The 22,640-nt window shown below is 49.9% G+C and overlaps 1 protein-coding gene across 2 annotated transcripts in view; it reads right to left on the bottom strand.

Annotated features, from left to right (window-relative positions):
* Positions 1–17,320, bottom strand: part of Tbl1x (transducin beta like 1 X-linked) — a 189,276-nt gene extending 171,956 nt beyond the window's left edge. For both annotated transcript variants that reach the window (XM_047536123.1, XM_047536121.1), the window contains exon 1: positions 17,028–17,320. The gene's annotated coding sequence lies outside the window, so the exon portion shown is untranslated. The remainder of the gene's footprint in view (positions 1–17,027) is intronic.
* Between the last annotated feature and the right edge of the window lie 5,320 nt (positions 17,321–22,640).

The raw sequence follows: 22,640 nt of genomic DNA, 5'->3' as shown, positions 1-22,640 counted from the left end.
ATTATGATCCTGTGCTTCCATTTCCCTATCGGCAAGCAATTCCCTGATTCATGTTTTCATACTCAAACACTTCAATCATCAAAATAAAACAACTTGAGTATAGGAGCAGGCTGTGCATTCGTCAATGGACAAAGCTTTCTTTTAGCCACAAATCCCACTGGGCATCAAACACACCAATCATTAGTTTCTCAAGACAGAAACTGGATGTAAAGCACAATATAAAAAGTCAGTCCACACGTACCTGACAAATAAAATCTAACCAGAGCGCAGCATGCACTGCCACTGACACCACCAGCCACTAGCTGGCAATCACCAGGTGTGTCTACTGCACAGAGGCACAAGTGACATCAAAAGCACAATCATCAAGAAAGAGAATTTTCTATCCTAAAGCCTGTGATCCCACATACTCAGGAGGCTAAGACAGGAGGACCACAAGTCTGAGGCCAGACTCAGCACCTTAGGGGAGACATTATCTCAAAGTAAAGAAATACAATGACTGGGGTGGTCACTCAGTGGTAGGGCACTCTTGAGCTCAAGTCCTAGTAATGCCAAAAAAAAAAAGGGGGGGAGAGAGAAAAAGAATTTACAATCTTGGGGGAAAAAAAAACAGTTAAGAATTTACAATCCAGGAAAATGCAAGCGCAAAAGACTAACTTGGCAAGAGGCCTCTTGGAGAGGAAATAAAAAATGTTCAGCTCCTAATGAAATCTCTTATTAAAACACAAGTTTTTTGCACACCAAATAAAAGTTTCCTTTATTAAACTAAGCAATCGTTTTAAAAAATTAATAAAACCTAAAGAAGTAATATAGTGCACAGCAAAGATGAAAAGTCACCCAAGTGCAGGTGAGGTGCCACACGCCTGCAATCCAGCAACTCCCGGCGACTCAAGGGGCTGAGGCAGGAGGATCCTAAGTTAGAGGGCAGTGTGTGTGACAACTCAGGGAGACCCTGTCTCAGAAAATAAAAAGGACTGGGGGTGTAGCTCAGCGGCAGAGCGCTTGCCCAGCATGAATGAGGCCCCGGGTTCCATCCCCAGCACTGCAAGAGGAAAATCAGCCTCCACGTTCCACAACCCAACCCGCAGCAGAAACTGGTCACAGACAAGAGCTCAGTCAGTCAGGGCTGGGGCTGCAGGAGACCCTTGCCCGGACCACACATGTGCTGCTGGAGAGTCCCACCCCTCAGACCTGAAAGGAAGGTCCCACAACCCCTGGGGAAAGTGGGGGGGGGGGGGGGCGTGGCAGCCGGCGGCAGACAGGGGGCAGAGTCAGGCCCAGAGGGCAGGTGCCATCGGAGGGGAAGACGGGGAGGGCATTATGGCAACATGGGCACCCTGACCCACCAACCCGAGTCATTCACAGTTATCAGTCTGTGGCCACCGGGAAGCCAAACTCAGAAGCCCCAAAGAAAGACCCACTCAACCACACCCACAAAAATGGGACACTGGGTCACTCAAGCCAAGGCAACAGACTAAGACCAGGAGCAGTCTGGAGGAGAAAAGTTTGCAGCTGGGGAGCTATCAGAAAGGCAGACTCGGGTCAGCACCCCAGACTTGTTCAATCAGAGATTTGGGGCATGGGACCTGGCCCTCTGTCTTAACAAACTCTCTGGATGGTTCTTGATATGTGAGAAAGTTTGAGCCAAATAAAGATAGACAGCAGCATTATCCATATTAAAAAAAAAAAAGTGAAAGCAACCCAAATATCCAACAACTAGCAAATGGTTATCCAAATTTCACTGCCTCCAGACAACAGAATCCCACTCAGCAGTGCAGCATCAAATAAATGAATGGCACACAAGCCACTGGGAGCTCCCAAATCACCATGCTGAGTGAAAGAAGCCAGGCAAGACAGTGAACACAAAGCAGGAGGCTTCAGCAGACCAGAACTCCAGGAAAGGACAGCAACCTAGAGGGACAGAAAGCCCATGGCTGGCTGCCTGGGGGCATGGATGTAGGGAGGCAGAGAGATTTTCCAAAACAGCAAGGAAACTTCGGGAAGCGATGGAATATTTGTGAACTCGATTGTGGTGCCTGCACGTGTGCTTAGGCATATGTGAGAAGTTAAACTGCACTCTGTGCCTACTTTACTGTATTTCAATTTCACCTCAATAAAGATAAAAATAAGGCAAGCCGAGGGAGATTAACAAGTACAATGTGATTCCACATCGATAAAAACACAAGACTGCGCATTTGATAGTGGACAGGCAAAAGGCTAGCAATGATCTACACTGCTGCACTCCTCAACTGGGTATCCTGATTTCTCAGCCAGAGTGGGAAGAAGGGATTCACTGGGCTTTGCTGGATTTTTTGAAATTAGCATATAATCAGGTATTCCCGCAGGGAAAAAAGCGTCAGTGTAGGGACTGGCAAAAGAAAGCAGACCAGAGGGCAGATCTGTATTTTGGAGGGAAAGGCAGAAGCAGGCAAGTCCAGGAGGCCCATCCAGGAGGCTGGTAAGGAAGAAAGGCCATAGGAAGAGGTCAGCTATGGCTGGAGGCCAAAGGGAAGGAGGAGGCAGGTGCAGGGACCCAGACGTCCAGGAAGAGACACACAGGCTCCCCAGACAAAAGCCCATGAGGAGTGCTTCTAAAAGGTTCCAAAGTCACTCTTCCCCCTCAAGAGTGAGTGAGCTCCAAAGTCTTGTTTATCCTTTGCCTTAGAAAAATAGCCCACTTCCCCGGCATGCCTGCAGATGGAAAGTGCTAGTACTTCTTTTGTGAGCCTGATGGGATTTTTAGTCCTTCCGCTTCAAAAAGCCTTTACAGAGGCTCCAAGGGCCTCTCTTGAAACTACCTGGCAATTTCAAGTTACCAAGGCAGGGTTTCCCCCTGGCACTAGCGACCTTTAGGGACTGGATAACTCTGGATTAGGGGCAGGGGACCATCCCTGCACTGAAGGACAGACACCCTCCCTGGCCTCTACCCACCAGATTCCAGAAACACCCTTTCCTCCTTGGTAACAACCACAAACATTCTCCGGGAGCAAAGTGCTCCCAGCAGAGCTCAGGTGAGCTGCCCTCCTCCTGGGCCAAGCCCCGCTTCCCACGCAGGCTCAGGCCGAGCCCTGAAAGGCACAGAGGAACCGGGATGTTTGCCGTGGCCCTTCTCAGTTGTCCAGGCACAGTCCACCCTTCTCAAGCTAGCCCCGTCCCTCAGCAGGTCTCCCCCCCTGCCCGCTGGGGCCTGGGATGCACCATTTCCCGTCGCACACCTCAAAGTGGACAGTGAGCTCCATCCAGGTGCCACATGGCCCACCGCTAGGACCCGCAACAAACGCATCATTATCCTGACTCGTCAGATGAGGAGACAGGCTGGGGCCCACGGCACTGGCCCTCCGGCCACCCCTCCCACCTATCCCTCTCCTGGGCAGTGGAAAGGGGAGGCAAGACCAGTAAGTCCAGACTCACCAGCCAGAAAGCTCCACCACACAGATACTCCTCCTTGGAAACATGGCTCTAAAATACCAGGAAAAGGGAAATCCACAGAGACGGGAGATTAGGGGTTGCCTGTGGCTGAAGGTGGGGGCAGGGTGCAGATTGATGGGGAATTAAAATGATGTAGAACTGGGTTATGGTGGGTCTACACAATGTGTAATTGTACTACACACTAGCATTCACTTAAAATAGGTGGTACAATGGCACCTTATTTATACTCCGACAACACTGTAGGAGAGAAGTTCCACGTGTAGCTCAGTGGGCTCCAGGTGCTGGGTTCCATGCCCAGCACCAGAAAAGAAAAGAAAAAAGAGTTCTATGGAATAAAACATTCAGGGAGAGTCTCCCCACCTAGAAGGCAAAGCAAACATTCCCTTAACCCAGATGAAACAAAGTAACACACAACTGGCAAAGGAAACAGGCACAACCTCAATCCATAATGTATCCATTCAACTCCACAAGACAACCCTAACAAATGCCCAACCCCCTCCCCCAGCCAGGAGGCAGAAATTCCACTCTGATGAACATCGTGCCACCAGAAAACCATCCAGAAGACATTTGTTGTCCAAATATAGAAGGTGGAATGGAAAAGCCAACACAACACGAAATTAGAGAAGGTGAACACTGACTTTTAGAGAGCAAACCACGAACCGAGCCCAGTCTCCCCTTAAAGCAGGCGCCACCCTGGACACCAGACACATGCCCTTCATCTTGCCATGCAGAGAATGCAAAGAACCTAAAATTCAGGAAGGACAATCTATCCTGCCATTTGTACCTGCACCCAAATCAGGAAATAATTGAACAGTCTCTTATTTCAACTAACTTTCTTGAACACTTGTGAATGTTCAAAAAATTACAAAATGTAACTAGAAGGTAGCTAACTGGGCAGCAAGTGTTAGGCCCTGGGGTTCCACCACCAGCAACTGCAAAGAGAAACAAGAACTAGCTAACTCTGGGTGCCTATGAGCTTACTGACGGGGATAAAAATGAAATGTTTCCATGAGCTAATCTCATTCTATATTTAGTTTGAGTACACTAATGTAATTAACTAGGGTTATATAATTTTGCTAGCTTCAGATTTCCAATTATAAAGCTTCACATACAATTATTTGAACTAAAATTGATTTGATTTTTATTTCCGAGGAAAAATGAAGACAGCTCATTTTCTCAACCTCAGCCTCTAACTGGCCTCCTTGGTGTCGGGAATGGGGATGGTCCCCGACAACGATCCACGCCGATTTGTTTCTATATTCTCTAAGGTGGCTGTTCTCAGATTTCATGTCCCAGCGGCTTCTCCCATTTGGTCTGACTGTTCTCCTGTATTCCAGCTCCGCATGCCCAGCCTCAAACTCCCAGAAATCCTAGGGAGATACCCGCCCTGCGAAGTGCATCCCCAGAGCACTTAGGAAACTCAATTAGTTCAGGTGTGGCCCTCCAGGAAGTGTACACCGAGTAGTCTGGCTGGCAGATAAGTGCACAATGACCAGTGCTGTCCCTTAGCAAAGAAAAGAGGATCGGGTCTAGAGGTGAAGCCCTCAGTGCCACCGGCCACCCCCGCCTGCCAGGTGGACTGCAGCTCCAAGCTGCTGGCTGTTGCAAAGCACCCTGGGCAAGCTCTCTCTCCTCCTCCAGGGGTGGGCAGTAGGGCACAGGCAGTTCATTGCCAAATGTTCTCTGCACCTGCTCTACACTTGCTTATAACTGATCGTGTGAGAGGAGCTTAAACGATCTCTGGAGAGCTAAGACGGGGCACAGATCCAGGTAGTTAAAAAAAAAAAAAAAAAATCCCACTGTTTCTCCTCTCTCCTTGCACTGGATGCCTTCTGAATATTACTATAAAGAGAAGCCATGCTTTCTTAAGTAGAGATAAATATTTCCATTTACCAAAGGACAAATGTCTGCACAGATCAGGAGAGGCATTAGAGACGTCTGGCATGAGGAGTCCTCTCAGTAGGTAGAAACCTGCAAGCAAGCGCTCTTCCCTGCACTGCAAAGCTCCGCCAGCATCCTTTAGACACAAAGTTACACTGCAAATTCAATATCTGCAAAGGGCAAGACACACATACAGCAAAAACTAACCCGCTCCCGCACACAGACCGAGCTAAGCTCATATATCAATCCTTTCAAGTTAAATAAACAAGAAACCAGGCCTGGAAATCCCACAGCCTCCTGAGGTGGATATTCAGAGATTCATGAAAACGGAACCTGCAGCCTTTCTCCAACAGAGGAGAGCTCCCTCTCACCTCCACAGCCCATGTGGTGCATCTGAAAAGCCAAGTTCACCATGCTGCGTGCTCACTCTGCAACACCAGTCATGCAGCCTCAACTAAAATGAGATTACCCGAAACTCTGATGTAAAACACACACACAAAAAGCTGACAACAGAGACGGATGAAACACGTCTCTGGGGGGGGGAAAACAAAACAACAGATAAACAGTCAGATTTAAGGCACCCAAGGACTTCCATCGCCACCCAATTTGCCACCCAATTCCAGCACCGTCTCCAGCTGCTTCCTTTTAAAGTTTGATCCACTTCTTCCACAAAATGCCTAACTCTCCAGAGCCCTGGGGGCATCCGTCAAGAAAAGCGGCTGATTTATAAACACAATGAGGTCATTATGAAAACACTACAGAATCAGAAATGCTTCTAAAGCTCAGCCCCGCTGCAAGGTTTCCTCAGACACCTGCAACCAGACACCGGCATTGACTGCTCAAATATTTTTTCAGCTTTAAAAACAATAAAGCAAAACCCACTCGATCCAAAATGTGCAGGGTACACCCTGTCGTTGAATGTTCTCTTCCCCAAGTAATATCCCTACTCTTTATTCTTCCAGACCATGTCTAAACCTTAAACCGGGAGACCTCAAAGTCACTTGGCTTGTGTGCAAAACACACACACACACACCCCTTTGGCGCCCGAAGTCAGAGGGGATGGGGAGTACCACGGTGCGTCTCCCACCCACAAGCAGATCTCAGCTGTCCCATTGCCCCGGTGTCTGGGCCCTAAGTCAACATTCCGTAAACATTAGTTCAGTGCACACCCCTATCAGTTGAAGAAGCACTCCTCCTGTGCCCCCAATCGTAATGTGTTTATGAACTCCATCCAATACTTGCCTGGTCCAGTCCAAGCATTTTTCACAGACTAAAATTAGTAGACAAAGCATTAAACTTTTTTAATGGACCTTTTCATGGTTTCTTCCTGCACTCCAGTAAACCTTGCCGTGCATCTGCCAGAGGGCATGAAACTCGCCTGGGCGGCTCTGAAATCTAAAACCTGCACGGAGTCATTTCTATCCCCTCCTCCTTCCCCCAAAGAGGAGACCACTGCTTTAAAGCAAACGCAATGCCAGGCCCCCTGAAATTCATCAGTTCCCAATGCGTAGTGGGGGGGACTGACTCCCACAGGCTTCTCACCTGGTCCTCATCTGGGGTACAGTCATTTCTGTCCTGCATAGAACACGAGAGATGATTAGCTCCCATTTTCAAAAACTTCAGAGCTGAATACACCTCCAAGGTCACTGTTTCTGGCTAGAGTTTCTGGGATATTAGAATACAGATTGTGGGACACGGCTGAAAATTGGCATAGAATCAGTAGCATATCTTAGCAACAAAACCTAAGGTGGTAGTTTTTTCATAATCATATTAGGAATTAAATCTGAGCACAGTGGTACATGTCTGTAATCCCAGTTGCTTGGGAGGCTGAGGCAGGAGGATTCAAGTTGAAGGTCAGCTTCTATGACTTATGGAAATCCTGTCCCAAATTTTAAAAATACAAAAAGAGAAAAAAGAAAAAAAAGGTAGGCCTGGGCATGTAGCTTAGTGATACAGCACCCCTGATTTCAATGCTTAGTACTGCAAAGGAAAAAAAAAATTTTGAGTTACCAACATGAAATTGGCCTTACACCTGCCTGGGATTAAGGACACTGATAAGGGGCTTGAGGGTGTGATTCAGTGGTAGAGGGCCTGCCAAGCATGCCTGAGGCCCAGGGTTCAATTCCCCAACACTACCAAAAAACAAAAAAATGTCTGATAAGATTCTGGGAAAAAGAATTCATGGCGAAGACCCAAGTTTAATTCATTCCCCAAATAAACAAAAGGGTGGGAACATGAATTCTCTCCTTCTCTTGCAGCTTCCAGAAGTATAATCTGTAACTACAAAGCCACCTGGGCTTTTATGGATCCTGGGAATTCTGCTTGCATAGGGCAGTATAGATTTCCGCATCACATGGCTTTGGTGATAGACATCCCTCAACTTCATTTCCCATCTTCGAACGGAAGTCAAGATGTCACAGTTCACAGAAGGCACACAGCAGACCAGTTAGGACCCAGAATCACCCTAGAAGCACTGAAAACAAGCCACAGGCATGCGGAGCCCCCTCCAGTTCTTCAAGTGAGTTCGTGTGGTCTCGCCACGTTCAAGTATCTGTTATTAAGGATGTAAGGAAGTAAAACGGCACATGTACACACAATAAGCTCTTTCGGTCTAAATTTCCACCAGGAAATTTAAGCAGAAATATTTGCAGGATTGAAGAGCACCCACATCTGCAGATGCGCAAGCCCATGACCACAGGCGAACCCACAGCAGTCAAGAGAAAGGTTGTCTAAGGGGAACAGGGTCCTCCTACTCTTGCTCCAACAAAACTGATGGTGTTGGGAAGCTGGTTCTCAGCCTCCTGGAGAGCTGGGAAAGCAGGGTGGCTGGGGAGCAGGAGCTGGTGGCCTGGCGAGGGTTCCAGAGAGGGGACTGGTCAGTGTCGGCTATCTGGGGTCACAGGGCAGGTTCCTGGCTCAAAGGAAGCAAGTGAAGAAATGTTCGTGTTTTCTTCAGGCATTCCAGCTACATCCAGCATGACTGAAAAACGACCGGAACTCCAGGCAGACACCCGTCAACAAGCAACACCATGAATTTCACCCCCAGCTGGGTTTATTTTATAGTCTGGGCTTATTTTACAGTCTCCCAAGACTGGTAACACTGAGACCCTCACAAGAATTACTCAGAGGCATCCAAGAGCCTAAGGAGTCTACTTTTTTTTTTTTAACCACAATAAATAACTTACCAATGTTAACAAAATAATGCTCATTTTAACCATAGGGTTAGAGATCATCTAGGCACAGAACACAAATAACTGTCCATTACCTCAACATTTTGTTAACAGAAGAGCATCATCATTAAATCAGCTATTTTGCTGCTGCAACTGGAGTCCCAACCAGAACAATTTCAGAGGAGGAAAAGTTTATTTGGGGGCTCATGGTTTCAGAGGTCTCAGTCCATAGACAGCCGGCTCCATTCCTCAGGGCTCGAGGTGAGGCAGAACATCATGGCAGAAGACTGGCGGAGGGGAGCAGCTCACATGGTGACCAGGAAGCAGAGAGAGGTCTCCACTCTCCAGATACAAGATGTAGACCCCAATGCCCACCTCCTCCAGCCACACCCCACCTGCCTCCAGTTACACTCAGTTAATCTCCACCAGGTGATTAGTGCACCGATTAGGTTAAGGGTCTCATAACCCAATCATTTCTCCTCTGAACCTTCTCACATGTGAGCTTTTGGGGGACGCCTCACATCCAAACCATAACATTCATTTTTGGCCAGAATTTTTTAAAAAAAGGTGTGCCTAACATTTAAGTGATGTCCCTCACCCACGGTAAAATCGTCACACCTTAGGAAGACAGGGAACACCGGAGAAGAGCTCACCCAACCCTTCCTCTCTGCACGGGAAGATACGCACTGGTTACGTGACTTCATAAACCAGGCAGGCCACCGCAGCAAGACCTCAGTTCCCAAAATGTCAGGACAAGGATTCTTCCAGAAAACATGCCACCTCTCAAGAGATCAAGGAAAGTGAGATGAGGGTCCACATGCAGGTTCACGACTAGCACCAGGCACAGAGATTCATTTTATTTCTCTGACAAATGAACTCAAAACCAACTCGGTATCTTTGGTCTGGTTTATGTTCACAGTATTAACCTATTGGGAAGACTTCAAGCTTGTCACTGTTCCTGTGTCCTGTTTTCAAAAGCCATAACTCTGACCTTCTGATACACTGTATACATAAGAACTATCTCTGAAGACTTGAGTACCAGACTTGGAAACTGCATACAAAGATGTCCCCTCTCCATCAACCGCGGCAAGGATGAAGTCCAGGAAAAGAGGAGTCTGCATTCGGCAGCCCAGCTAAACACCTGCGCTTTCACCCGTTTCTCGCACACAGTGAGCGGTGGCCAGCTGTCGTCAGCTTGCTTTGGAGCACACCCAGGGCTCAAAGCTCTCCTTTCCGGGGAAAGCAGTTTGGCCACAGAGTGCTAAAGCAGAAAGTGAGTGTCCTCAAGAGAAGGGACGAGGAGACTTGGAAGAGTGGGGGATTCCCCATGGCCATTTCATAAAAGTGCAGGTGCCCTGCAGAACGGATGACCGGCAAGAAAGGATACACAGTCTTTGGGGGGTTGGAATGGTCCTCAAAACCTATGCCTACGTCAAAACTCAACAAAACGATCAGCCCAAAAGAAAAGTTGTCAATTTTACCAGACAGTAACTACTAAAGTTACATACACATACCATAATCACATAGCTGTGACCCGATACGCATGCTTACCTATACTTCTAAACAGGCCACTAGCCCCGGAATCTCCCAGGGGGAAGGAAAAAGAGAAAGCACCAGGCTCAGTGGTGCACCCGGCGGCTCAGGAGGCTGAGGCTGAGGCTGAGGCTGAGGCTGAGGCAGAGGCAGGAGGCTCATGAGCTCAAAGCCAGCCTCAGCAACTTAGGGAAGTCCTGTCTCTGAATCAAAAATATAAAAAGGGCTGGGGATGTGGCTCAGTGGTTAAGCACTCCTGGGTTCAATCTCCAGTACCAAACAAACAACAACAAAAAGAAGATACAGCAAATGGCTACAGACCATCCTAACTGATGAAGGTAAAATTCCAGACCCAACTCCTGAACTCAGGAATAGAGCCGAACATAAGCAGGTTGCGCTCCAAGCATTACAGGCTAATTCCATCTCCTCTAACACAAGAATCCTGAGGACTCTTTCTGCCCTTCCCCCTCCCCCGCTCCCTCTCAGTAAGAAAACCAGCCCTAGAGAAGAGTTCACAGGTTTGCCCACAGATGCCCTCAGCACATCTGGCTGCAAAGTGCTGACTGCAAACCACTTTCCCTCATGTCACCAGTCACCCGTCCAGCAGAAGGGCAGAATCCCTTGACCAGGCTTGGGGCTCACTTGGACGTGGGGACTGTCCCGGGATGACCGGGCCCATGGCAGAAGCCCACTCTGGACACACTTTCCTATGCAGACTCCCAAGAGAGCTTCATAAGTAAAATGGGTCCACTCCAGCTGCCCGAACAGCTGCTCACTCAACCACCCACCAGGCGTAGAAAAGAACACAGGCAGAAGCGACACCCAGAGTCCCGTAAGCAGCACAAACTTCAGACAACTGCTTACCTGCACCCTCTGAGGCTTCTCAGTCATCCTGTGCTGGGTGAGATTGCAGGGTGGCACTCGTTTTGCTGGGCACAGAGTGGGTCTGCATAAACATTAGAGGGGTGCTGGCTGGGGTTTTCCCTCATCAGTACCCAAAGTACCAAGCAGACCTTGCCAATCTAAGATGATGTCAGTCAAACAACCGTGCACTCGAATGCGGGGCTCTAATGTATTGTGCCAGAGGCACCAGCAGCCCCTCCCCCTACACCCACTGGCACTATTTCTAATGAAGTGTTCTTCAAAGCCCAGCTCTGACCTCTTCCCTTTCCTGACTCTTGCAAGCACCTGAAACTCTCATTGTATCAACACCTATTGTGACTTGTTTCCTAATACACACCCCCATACTTGAATACCTTGAGAATTGATAAACATATTTTCCCCTTTGGCATCCTCCTCCCCCACAGAACCTTGACCAAAACAGGTTTGTACAATTGATTATATAATTCGGGGTTTCTACTCCTTGGTACTCTTAACATTGAAGGTTGAATCATCCTCCTTACTGGGGGCTGTCCTGTGCCCACCACTGTAGGATTAATCCATTTTCTGTTGCTATAACAAAAGACCTGAGACTGGGTACTTTATAAAATACAAAGGTTTACTTAGCTCACAGTTCTGCAAGTTCCAGGGCATGCTGCCAGGCTTCTGCCTGGCCTTGTGGCTACGTCACAACACAATGGTGGATTGGGGCAGCAGGGTGGGAGGGTGTCCAAGAGAGAGAAATCACATGGCTACACAGGAAGTCAGAGAGATTCAGGGCTATGCTTGCTCTTTCAGAACAACTTGATCTCTCTCTAGAACTCACTCACTCCACCAGGCCAGCATGAATCCCTTCCAAAGGTGATGGATGCCCTCCAACCTAATTATCTTACACTAGGTCCCACCTGTTAAAGGTGCCACTTCTCAATACCATCACACTAGGGACCAAGTTTCCAGTCCATGAAACTCCATGGGACCGTAGCACAGGTATCCCCGCATCCACTACAGGCACGCCTTGCCCTCCCCACTGTGACAACACACAGTCTCTCCACACCGTGCCCCATGCAGCCTGGCGGTGGGGGCAAAGCTGCCTGCCTGAGAGGGCTCACTGAGTGCAAATTCCAGAGCTCAGGGCTGGACAACACCGTACCCCAACAGCCTCCTCTCCTCCTGCCCCTCCTTAAGATCTTCCCTCTTCCTTGCACACACACCCCACGTCCTGATCTCTCCCTGCTCACTGGCCAGGAACAAACTCAAGAACGCAAACGAAACGGTGCCCAACTTCCTGGGTTTAAAATACCATATTCTGTCCTGTTTTAACTTTGTTCCAATTCTGTTCCTTGACGGCTTCCCATCACTTCCAGCACGCGGGCTGCTCCGTGAACAGCTGAAGGCGCAGAGGCCACGCGGGAGGCTGCCAGCGCCAGGACCGCAGCCACCCTAAGAGGAGGCCGGGCCTGCTGGCCAAGCAGCAGCCTGGCCAGCGTTCCTTCAGGGCTGTCTCCCCGAGACTGTCCACTGCTGTTCTCAGACACAAGCTCCCGCTGACTCTGAACATGCTGACTTTCCAGTCCCTTCCCACATCCCGCTTTGACTCTGGTTCTGGAGACCCATCGGTGCTGATGTGGCCGGCCCGGTCCACGAGCGCAAGCCCCGCAGTGAAGGCGGAAAGGAGGGGAAGGGTGAAGGGGGCAAGACCGGAGGGGAAACTTCGCCTCCAGTCCCGGGTTAGGAGGCCAGTTATTTCCTTCATGCTAAAAATAGTTATGGAAAGAAAAAAAAAAAAAAAAGAAAAAATTTATCTTTCCAGTGTTTAAAAAAAATTGTGTTTACAAAATGACTTGAGACTTGCTTCCTGATTGGAACTATTTTTTAAACATAATTGCTGGTGAAAGATTAACAATTTACTGCATGTAGTGGATTTTTTTTAATAGAGGGAAATGAGCAAATGCGAGGTAGTCAGGAAACCACGGCAGGAGGGTCCTGCTTCACTCAGCAGAGACCTGTGGTCATCTAGGATCATCTAGGCCCGAGGGCCATGACAAGCCTGCTGTGGGATACTGACACCTGGGTGGGAAATGGGGAGGGGGAGCCCCAGGGTTTGGTTGAGGAGCTCTGCTACCCAACAGGTAATGGAGAGGGGATCTGAACAGGGACATTCAGGTCCCCCTGCAGGCGTTTCTTCTAAGCCTAGTCGCCCTCAAGAGGGACCTTTGTTACCTCCACCAGAAGAGAGCCGTGGACATCCCCGGTGTGGAAGTCCTGACACCAGAGACCCCATGAGAAGCAGGGGCACAGGCAGACGGAGGCAGGGCAGTATCCAGAGGGGACATCTCTGACAGACACCAAGTTAGGTTCCTTCCCCCATCTTCGTTTACAAATGAAATTGCTAACCCACAGCCATAAAAAATGCACAGACCTGCGCAAAGGACAGATCAGATGAGCAACCAAAACCAACACTGGTGCCAGGGCCCAGCATGCAGGAAAATGACCAACAGCTACGACTGAGTTTCTTCTTTTGGTTTGTTGCGTTGTGTCTTAAATAATTCTGACTCTTGCAAAGACTCACTTTGGTGGAAGGATTCCTTTACACCAGCCTTTTAGTAGGGAAGAGTTCAGCCTCAAGAGATTCAGCCTTACTCTGGGCTTCCTCCATCCCCTCCTTACTCTGAGTATCTAGGGGAGCCCCAGGATCCCAGAGCCAGCAAGAATCTGAAAATGTCAAATACACTTCAGCACCCAGTCACCCTGCACAGGGCCCTCACCAACCACAGCTGGACAAGAGCCTTCCAGCTACACCATGAGGCGTGTTCCCTGCCATCCACTCAGGCAGGATAGTGTGGGAACTGGCAGGGCCTTGTTTCAGATGGGGAACGCCAGGGCAGCGATACACCGTGCCCAAAGTTAAACTCACTGGGGGCTTTGAGTTTGAATTCTGGGTTTCCAACTGGAAGCTGATCCTATGCACCCCAATCTAAAACTAAAGCTATTAATTTCAGGTTAAGAAATGGGTTTCTTTTTTAAATTTAAATAAATATTTATTTAAACTAGAATGGCCTCTCCCCACCACCCAAGAAGTACACCCCCTCCACCTTTCTTTAAGGTTCACTGGCTGCATTAAGTCCAGGGCAGTACCTCCTACAGAGCATCTGCAGGGCTGCATTTGGTCAGTGGTCCTTGCCACATGCTACTGAGTACATGAAATACACTCAGTGCAAACCACGGACTTATTTTCAGTTAAGGTAAGTCTGAATACACGTGTGGCCTAGTGGCTAACATCCACTACGGCATGGCTGTAGAAGGAAGTAATCCTGGCCCCGCGACTGTGTGGAGATGTGTGTGAGTGTACACACAGATTTCCATCCACATGTTCAGTACAGATTCTCACACTCATCCGTGCATGTGTGTAATTCATAAATTTTTGTCTGCCACTATGAAAATCCACACTAGACAGGAAGGCAAAGTAACACCAAGTTTCAAAGTTGGGTTTGGGGAACCACCCAATCTTCCCTCCCCCTCAGCTATGTGTGAGCATGTTAATACTTAATGTCTGTAAGGGTTAGTGTCTTCAGCTGCAGAATGGAAACAATAATTGCTATCCACAGAGAGCCAAGTGCCTGTAAAATCCTCAGTTCAGGGCACTGGAGTTATGTAAGGACAATTGTTCCATTTACGCAAGAACAAAATTTGCAAGAGGCTTTATACTTTCAAAAACTTAGTACATGCATTCTCTTTGGGTCTTTGCATTACCCAGAGAGGACCACTCTGTTGTTAGTCCTTCACATTTTCACACTTAGAAAACGATGCTCCAGGAAGTTGCAGAAGTTCAAGGTCAAACAATCAGTCAGCATGGTGGGTCCTGTCAAGAGTTCAGGCCAAGTGGAAATAATCCACATGCTGACATTACCAGTCATGACAAGGACAAACTCAGGGCTTCTATTCAGCACTCTGTTAGCCCCAGGGCTGGTAGAACTTTCCTAACAGCGCAGGAAGGCAGATTCATGAGCCATCACACAGCCTTAGAACACCAAGTTTGCTAGATACAAGTAGAACTCAGTACAACTCCAGAGCCCCAGACCACCACACAGTATCCAGATTCAATCCATTGCAACACTTTCAGTAGCAGTATGAAGGTCTGCAGGTTTAGAAATCTGTGCATGAAACACAAAGGATGTTCGTGATTCTTGGACTCATGGAACCCTCAAAAAAAAGAACCAGAAGAGCCAGCACCTGAGGATCCTGGCAGCGCCCACCCACTCCCATTCCCAAGGGCCACAAATGGCAGCTCTCCCTGGGGCCTAGCAGAGTACCTAGCATCCAGCAGCAACTTCACACACTTTTGAATTAAACTTGTCCATCAACCTAAAAAGGGAAAGTTATGTTCTAAGATGATGTTGTGTACAATCAGTGGTACTGATATAATTGATAAAAACCTGCAGATTTTGAAACATTCACCTCTAAGCGGCAAACACAATAAAGTGATCATTTGGTCTCTGCAAACAGTACAGTCAAGTGTTCTCCTCTGAGCCCATCAAGCAAGCAAAACCTGGGTGGGGTGGAGAGATGACCTCACTACACCCAAAATTTCCCATTTCGGTCCCACAAGTGTGTGCTTCACTAAAGGCTGGAGTCGCCTCGGGGGTCATTGGAATGCGTGGATCAAGTAGTTGATAAGCTCCAACTTTCATCTTTGAATTAATTACCCAGCTGGAAGCTTCCCCCCAAAATGTGTAGCCCCTCTGCGACCGGAATACTCTTTAAAGTGTCATGTAACATCTTAATAGTTCCATACCCAACAGTCTCTTCTACTTCTTTTTAATTGTGTCTTTTCCAGGAACGAGTTGTAAACTTTTCCTAAAATCGTCAAGAGCCATTTCCTATCCCGAAGCCACCAGGGCCAGGGCCTTAGCAGGGCGCTCCCCTCCTCCCCCCTCCCTCCCCCTCCCAGAGTCCCGCCCCTCCTCTTCCAGGTTAAACCGGCGGCGAGTCAGGAAAGGAAAACATGCTGAAGTCAGGCTGAGCCACACATGACAAGGCAAAGCAGAACGCATGCACATGCAACGGGGGTGGGTGGGGTGTTCTAGGTCTTGCTCCACAACATCGCCAACTCAAAAAGAAACACGCCGGACTTCAACTTTGCGGATTTTCCAGTGCAGTTAGCTAAGAGAACGCCAGGCCGTGCAAAGAGCGAGCCCGGCACCCCCACCCCCAGCCTGACCGCGCACTAGCGACGCACGTGAAGTCCAGGCCCTATCCAGGCCCTATCCCAGCGCAGGCGGGCCTCGGGCGACCCAAAGTTGTCATAGACGCGGCGATCACCAACTCCCTAAGGTGTACCCACCCACACACTCCGAGCACCCGCCCCGGCCTTAAGATCGGTCCCCCTGGGGAGCTGGGAGGGCTTGCAAACCAGAGGACACCACCGGCTCCCCCAGCCCGGGAGCAACAGGTCTACACCCTTCCCAGGCCGCGCTCTGCGGACCCTTGCCCCCCCCAAGGACGCTCTCTTCCACTCCTGTTGCCGCCAGTCGGGTTCCCGTGTTTGGGCCGGGAGTGGAGGCGGGGAAGGGGGGGCTCCCGACTTGCTTGACAGTTTCTGCGCCTCCAAAACTGAGCAGACGCGGGGCCCGCGCCGCCTCGCCGGCCACTCACTCCTCTGCGCGCCGCCGCGCTCCCACCCGGTTCCGGGAGGGCCGGCAGCGCCCCCGGGATGAATGGGGCTCCCCTCCCCCACGGGGAATCCCGCCCCGGCCCCCGGTCCACGGCGGCACCCGGCTGCCCCGCCGGCCCCCGGAGCCGCAGACAAAGGGGGACCGGGGCAGAAACCCTTCGCTTCCCCAAACTTGCGGGCCGCCTCCCCCTCCCAAAACAAAGGCGCACCTCCGGCCTCCGCCCGCGCCCCGGGCGCCTGCACTTCGGGGGCGCCCCACCGGGCATTGTTCAGCCTCCCCGGAGCGCGCCCCCGCCCCGTGCCGGGGCGCAGTTGGGGACCTGCTCCCCGGGAGCCCGGGCGCAGGGGCAGCGTGCGGGCGCCCGAGTCGCGGGCCGAGCGCCGGCGGGGCGGTCGCCGCGCCCCTCGCCCGAGAAGTTTGTGCCCCCGCCCCGGCCCGCGCGGGCCACCGAGCCCCGCGCACTCACCTCGCCGCCCGCAGCGCAACTTGTGGCCGCGCCGCCGCGCCCGGCCGCGCTCTCCTCCCTCCGGCCGGCCGTCGCCGAGCCCGGGCCGTGCCGCGGCCGACCAGGGCCCGGCGCCCCGGAGCAGCCGCGCGCCGCCCCCGGGCCGCCCCCGCCCGCCGCCGCCGAGTCCCCGAGAGGCGCGGGCGCTGGAAAGTTTCGGTGCCGAATGGCGGCCGGAGGGCGCTGCGGCGGCGGCGGCGGCGGCGGGGCGGGGGCGCTGGCGGCTCCTCGCTCCCGAGCGCGGAGGGGGGGCTGGGGCGGGAGCGGCGGCGGCGGCGGGAGAGGGCGGGACGGCGGGAGGGACCGGCACGGGCAGTGACCTCGGGGGAGCGGCCGCGAGCGCGCCGACCCGGCCGGGAGCAATGTCGCGGGTCGCCTCCGCCCGACCCTCCCCCAGGCCTGGGGGGCGCACCCCAGCCCTTCCCCTCCCCCTCCGCTGGGGGAGGGGAACCGCGTCCGGGCCCGCCCCTCCCCTGCACCGGGTGGGGGGGCCGGGTCCCAAACCAGCAGCCCCTCCCCCACGGACGGTGGGGACTCCAGGCCTGCCCCTCCCCCACGGCTCCCCAGGAGGATCCGCGCCCCCACCGTGTCCCTCGGTGGGGTTTGGGGGGAACCTGCACCCCCCCACAGTTCCCCACTTGCCTCACCACCCCACGCCTAGGGTGGGGAAAGCCCCAGGCCTCTCCCTCCTTGCTCTCAGCCCTGTCCCTCACCCGTGGCCTCCAGCGGGACTGGGGGGAACCCGGGCCTAGACCCCACCCGGCCCGAACCCAGCCATTCCACTCTGTACTGAGGGACTGGGAACCGGGGCCACCCCGGCTGTTCCCAGTTTGGGAGAGGAGGACCTGGGCCACGTTAATGTTACCCTCCCCCACCTCAAAAAGAAGCCGCCCAGCTGCCCCAGCAGAATCCCCTGCGACCCGCCAGAGGGTCCATCTCCCTTAAAATTGTCTACTCTCCCACGCCAAAAAGTGGGAGCTCAGGAGGAGTCTGGACCTTTGCAAAACACCTCCCGGGGGAAAGCCAAAAATATGGCGGGCGGGGGGGACTCCAGACACACCGGGGTGGGCGCCAGAAGCTAGGGTGCCAGGGTGCGGGGAAGGGGAGATTGAGGGTACCGGGGCCCTGGGACCTCCACGCCCATGCCCCTACCCCCAGGCCTCAGACCTCAGGCATTTGCAAAGTGTTTAATGTTGCAATGGCTTATGTGGCCCAGCCCTGGTGCACCAGAGTCCCGGCGCTCTTTCCTGCACTCCACGTTGGGGCCGACTCCCCCTCAACTCCCGGCCTTAATTCAATTAAAGCAAATATCCGCTCCCCCTCCCCAGCACCTCTGGTGTCTGCCTCGGTGAATATTTTTTAAATAAGTTTGCCCCTCCCTTTGGTATATAATGAGCTTCGTGTTAAGAGCCCAGTACACTCAGCAATTTAAGCTATAACCTCACTTGCTCCTTCCTTGAACACTAGACCATTTGTTGTTCTGGTTGTTGGGGGGAGGGGGGACCCGAGATGAGTTTTTAAGGGGCCGGTCCTCCATCAAAAAGGCGGACCTAAAAAAAATCACCCTGCAAAAAACTGCTGTAAAGCGTCAATGATGTAAAACGACTGTTGCTACACCATTATTAGAGCACATCAATAAAAAACACACACTTACACAGTCTCCATAATTGTGAATCAGCAGAACAGATTGTGTCTTATTATGTATCAGTTGCCATTCAAGACCCCCCAAAAGGACTTGGTGGGGCCTTCCCTTGAGCCTGCCCTTCGTTGCTCCCGGGCTCCCTGGGCTTGTGCAGACTGAGGCTGAGCTATTACATGCAATCGAAAAACGAAGGGTGCAATAGACAAACCGGAGCGAGCTCATGATGCAACCCTGTCCCGGTTACACGTGCTTCCCTTCCCCCACCGCCTGCTGGTGGGAGCGCTTCGTTTTTTCCGCCTGTAGGGTCACATTGTGGTTGATTGATTCTCCTTTCGCCTTGCTCAGTCATTCAGATTTGGAAAGTAAATAACAAGTTGACATCATTACAGCTCTCGGCTCTACGGGGACTCGGCCCTCAGCTACCGCACACTCTGGAGTAGCCGCGCACCACCAAACTCGTCCTTGGCCTCCCGGACATGCGTGTCTGTACCTGCTTGGAGATGCCAGACCGAATTTGGTTAAAGAGCCTGTTTCTGTGACTTGGCAGATGCCAATCATTTAAAATTTGGGAAAGTGGTGGAAATCCTCACCTTCGAACTAGGGCCCAGTTGACCAGGTCTTACAGTCGGTGTTTTGTAACTTACACCCAGAGAGGGACCTTTCAGAATCCATCTTGCCTGTTTGATAATGTCCAATAAACCCAAAGGTTATTGGATATCAAAACCCAAGGGCAGGTTGGGGGGTGCGGCGCAGCGGTAGGGCATTTGTCTAGCACGACCAAGGCTCTGGGTTTGATCCCTGGCAACGGAAAATAACTAATAAAAAGTTGAGGACTTTTATCAAAGATTCATAGAGCCCCAAAGGGACTTTGGGAGTCCTAAAACAGGAAAAGAGAACCCCTTAAGTTCTTTACAAAATTACCAAAATTCCTTTTTTAAAAAAATACTATTTAGTTGTAGATGGACACAATACCTTTATTTTGTTTATGTGGTGCTGAGGATGGAACCCAGTGCCTCACATAAGCTAGGCAAGGCCTCTATCACTGAGCTACAACCCCTGCCAGCCAAATTCCTTTTTCTGAAATGCCAGATGGGTGCTCAGTTAGATTTGAGCAATGTCTTCAAGTGTGGGTACCTAGGGTGGAAAAAAGGAAATGAAGTAAATTGGGAAGGAGCAGGGTGCACATGTGGAGGAGTGAGAGAGTGAGTGAGTGTGTGTGTGTGTGTGTGTGTGTGTGTGTGTGTGTGTTCTGAACATTCTTTACAGTTACCATCCTTGGAGGAAGTCAGAATACAGGAATTTGCTTGCAAGAAATGCAACTAAAACACCATTGACATCCCCCACCCCAAACAGTACCCACAAAATTCAATTAAAAGGCAGTGGAATCTACAATAAATATATCCTAACCTCTTTGACAAAGGATCAAAGGTAACTTGTCCTTTTTAATAACTGATACTGGAACAACTGAACATCCACATGCAAAAGAAGGAACTAGAAAGGAAGGAGAGAGGGGGAGAGGGAGTCTAGACATAGACAATACAATTTCACAAAAGTTAACTCGAAGTTGACCACAGACCTAATGTAGAAGGCAAAACTGTAAAACTCCCAGAAGACAACATAGAAAAATTGAGATGATCTTGGATTGGCAATGACTTTTTAGATAAAACACCAAAGCTTGAAAGAAAATAATTAAAAAATAAGTTGAACTTCATGAAAATTTCAAAAGTCTGCTAAAGATATTGTAAAAAGAATGAAAAAACATAGACTGGGAGAAAGTATTTACAAAATCCATATCAGATAAGGGATTGTATTCAAAATATGCAAAAAACTCTTTAAAACTCCACAGTAAGAAAATAACCCAATTCAACAATGTGCTAAGCAGGAGGGGAATCACACAGCAGAGATGTCCATATGGCAAACAGGCACCTGAAAGATGCTGAAAACCATATCCCAAGAGGGACATGCAAATAAAATAGTGAGGTATCGCGCGCGCGCGCACACACACACACACACACACCTCTGTTCAAGTGGCTAAAATACAACCTAACAATTCCAAAAGCAGACAGCGGACAGAGAAAGAGGAAGTTGTATTATTGCAAACGGAAAGGCAAACTCGTACATCAACTTCAGAAAACAGTTTGGCAGTTGTGGCAAAGTTGAACAGTCAGGCTCCTTGCTATTTATCCAACTATTTATTCACACAAAACTTGCACAGGGATGTTTATATGGCAGCTTTACGCATGATTACCAAAGATTCCAAGCAGGTCACATTCCATCCAGCAAGTGAACGGATAAAGAAACTGGGTGTCTCCACACAATGGAATACTATTCTGTAATTTAAAAAAATAAAATAAAATAACTATCAAGCCATGAAAAGACATAGAGGAACCTTATCTGTGAACTGCTAAGTGAAAGGAGATAATCTCCGGCTGTATGATTCCAAACATAGTGTAGGACATTCTGTAAGCAGGCCTGTGGGTGGATCGCAGTGGTAGACAGCTTGCCTAGCATGTGAGACTGAGTTCCATCTCCGGTACTGCAAGATGCAAAAACCAGTGCCAGGTTTGGTAGTGCCCCCCATGTAATCCCAGCAGCTGGGGAGGCTGAAGCCGGAGGATCTCCAATTCAAGGCCAGCCTGGAACCCTGGTAGACCCCCACTCCCCCAAAAAGCAAAAACTACAGAAAGAAGAAGTTGAATGGCTGCCAGTATTTGATGGGGAGGGAGGGATGACTAGGTTGAACCAAAAATGCAGGGGGTTTTAGGACAATTAAATTATTTTGCATGATACCGTAATGGTGGATACCTGTCATTACGTATTTGTCAAAACTCAGAACTGCCAGGTGTGGTAACAGGTATCTGCAGTCCCAGCACTCGGGAGGCTGAAGCCAGAGAATCACTTGGTCCCACAAGTTCAAGGCCCACCAGGGCAACATATTAAGAACCCCACTGGGGGACACAAGAGAATAAACTTTAAAAACTTGTAGACTGTACAGCAGAGACTGAACCCTAAAATAAACTATGGACTGTAGTTAATAAGAAGGTGTCAACCTTGTTCAGTAATTATCACTATGCTGATTTTAAGTCCTTTGGGTATAAACAGAGGAGTGGGATAACTGGGTCAAATGGTGTTCCATTCTAAGTACTGTAGTGACTCAGTCACGTCAATGTTTATAGCAGCTCAAGTCACAATAGATAAACTATCGAACCGACTTGTGTGCCCTTCAACAGATGAGTGGATAAAGAAAATGTGATATATATACACACACACACACACACACACACACACACACACACAATGGAATATTACTCAGTTTTAAAGAAGAATAAAATTATGGCATTTGCAAGTAAATGGATGGAACTGGAGAATATCATGCTAAGCAAAATAAGCCAATCCCAAACAACCAAAGGCCAAAGGTTTTCTCTGATATGTGGATGCTGATCCATAATAAGGGGCAGGGCGACGAATGGAGGAAATTTGGATTGGGCAGAGGGGAGTGAGGGGAGGGTGAGGGGCAGGGGATTGGGGAAGATGGTGGAATAGATTGACATTATTACCTTAGGTACTTGTATAATCACATGGATGCTATGGACTCTGCATCATGCACAACCAGAGAAATGGATAGTTGTGCTCCGTTCATGTACAAAGAATCAAAATGCATTCTGCTGTCATGTATAACTAATTAGAACAAATAAAAATAAAAATTAGGGAAAAATAGCCAGGTACAGTGGTGAACACCTATAGTGCAGTTACTCAGGAGGCTGAGATAGGAAGATGACTTAAGCCCAGGAATAAAGTCAAGCTTAAGTGACACAGCAAGATCCTGTTTCAAAAAAAATTTTTTTAAGTTTTTGAAATGTAGTGTATTAAGTTGTTGTTGTTTTGTTTTGTTTTTGTTTTTGTTTTTGTTTCCCAAAAGAAAGAGGTAGTAC

The sequence above is a fragment of the Sciurus carolinensis genome, chromosome X (assembly GCF_902686445.1).
Source record: "Sciurus carolinensis chromosome X, mSciCar1.2, whole genome shotgun sequence".
In the NCBI taxonomy this organism is placed as follows: Eukaryota; Metazoa; Chordata; class Mammalia; order Rodentia; family Sciuridae; genus Sciurus; species Sciurus carolinensis.
The sequence above is the reverse complement of the archived record's forward strand: the minus strand, read 5'-3'. Positions and strand labels throughout refer to the sequence as shown.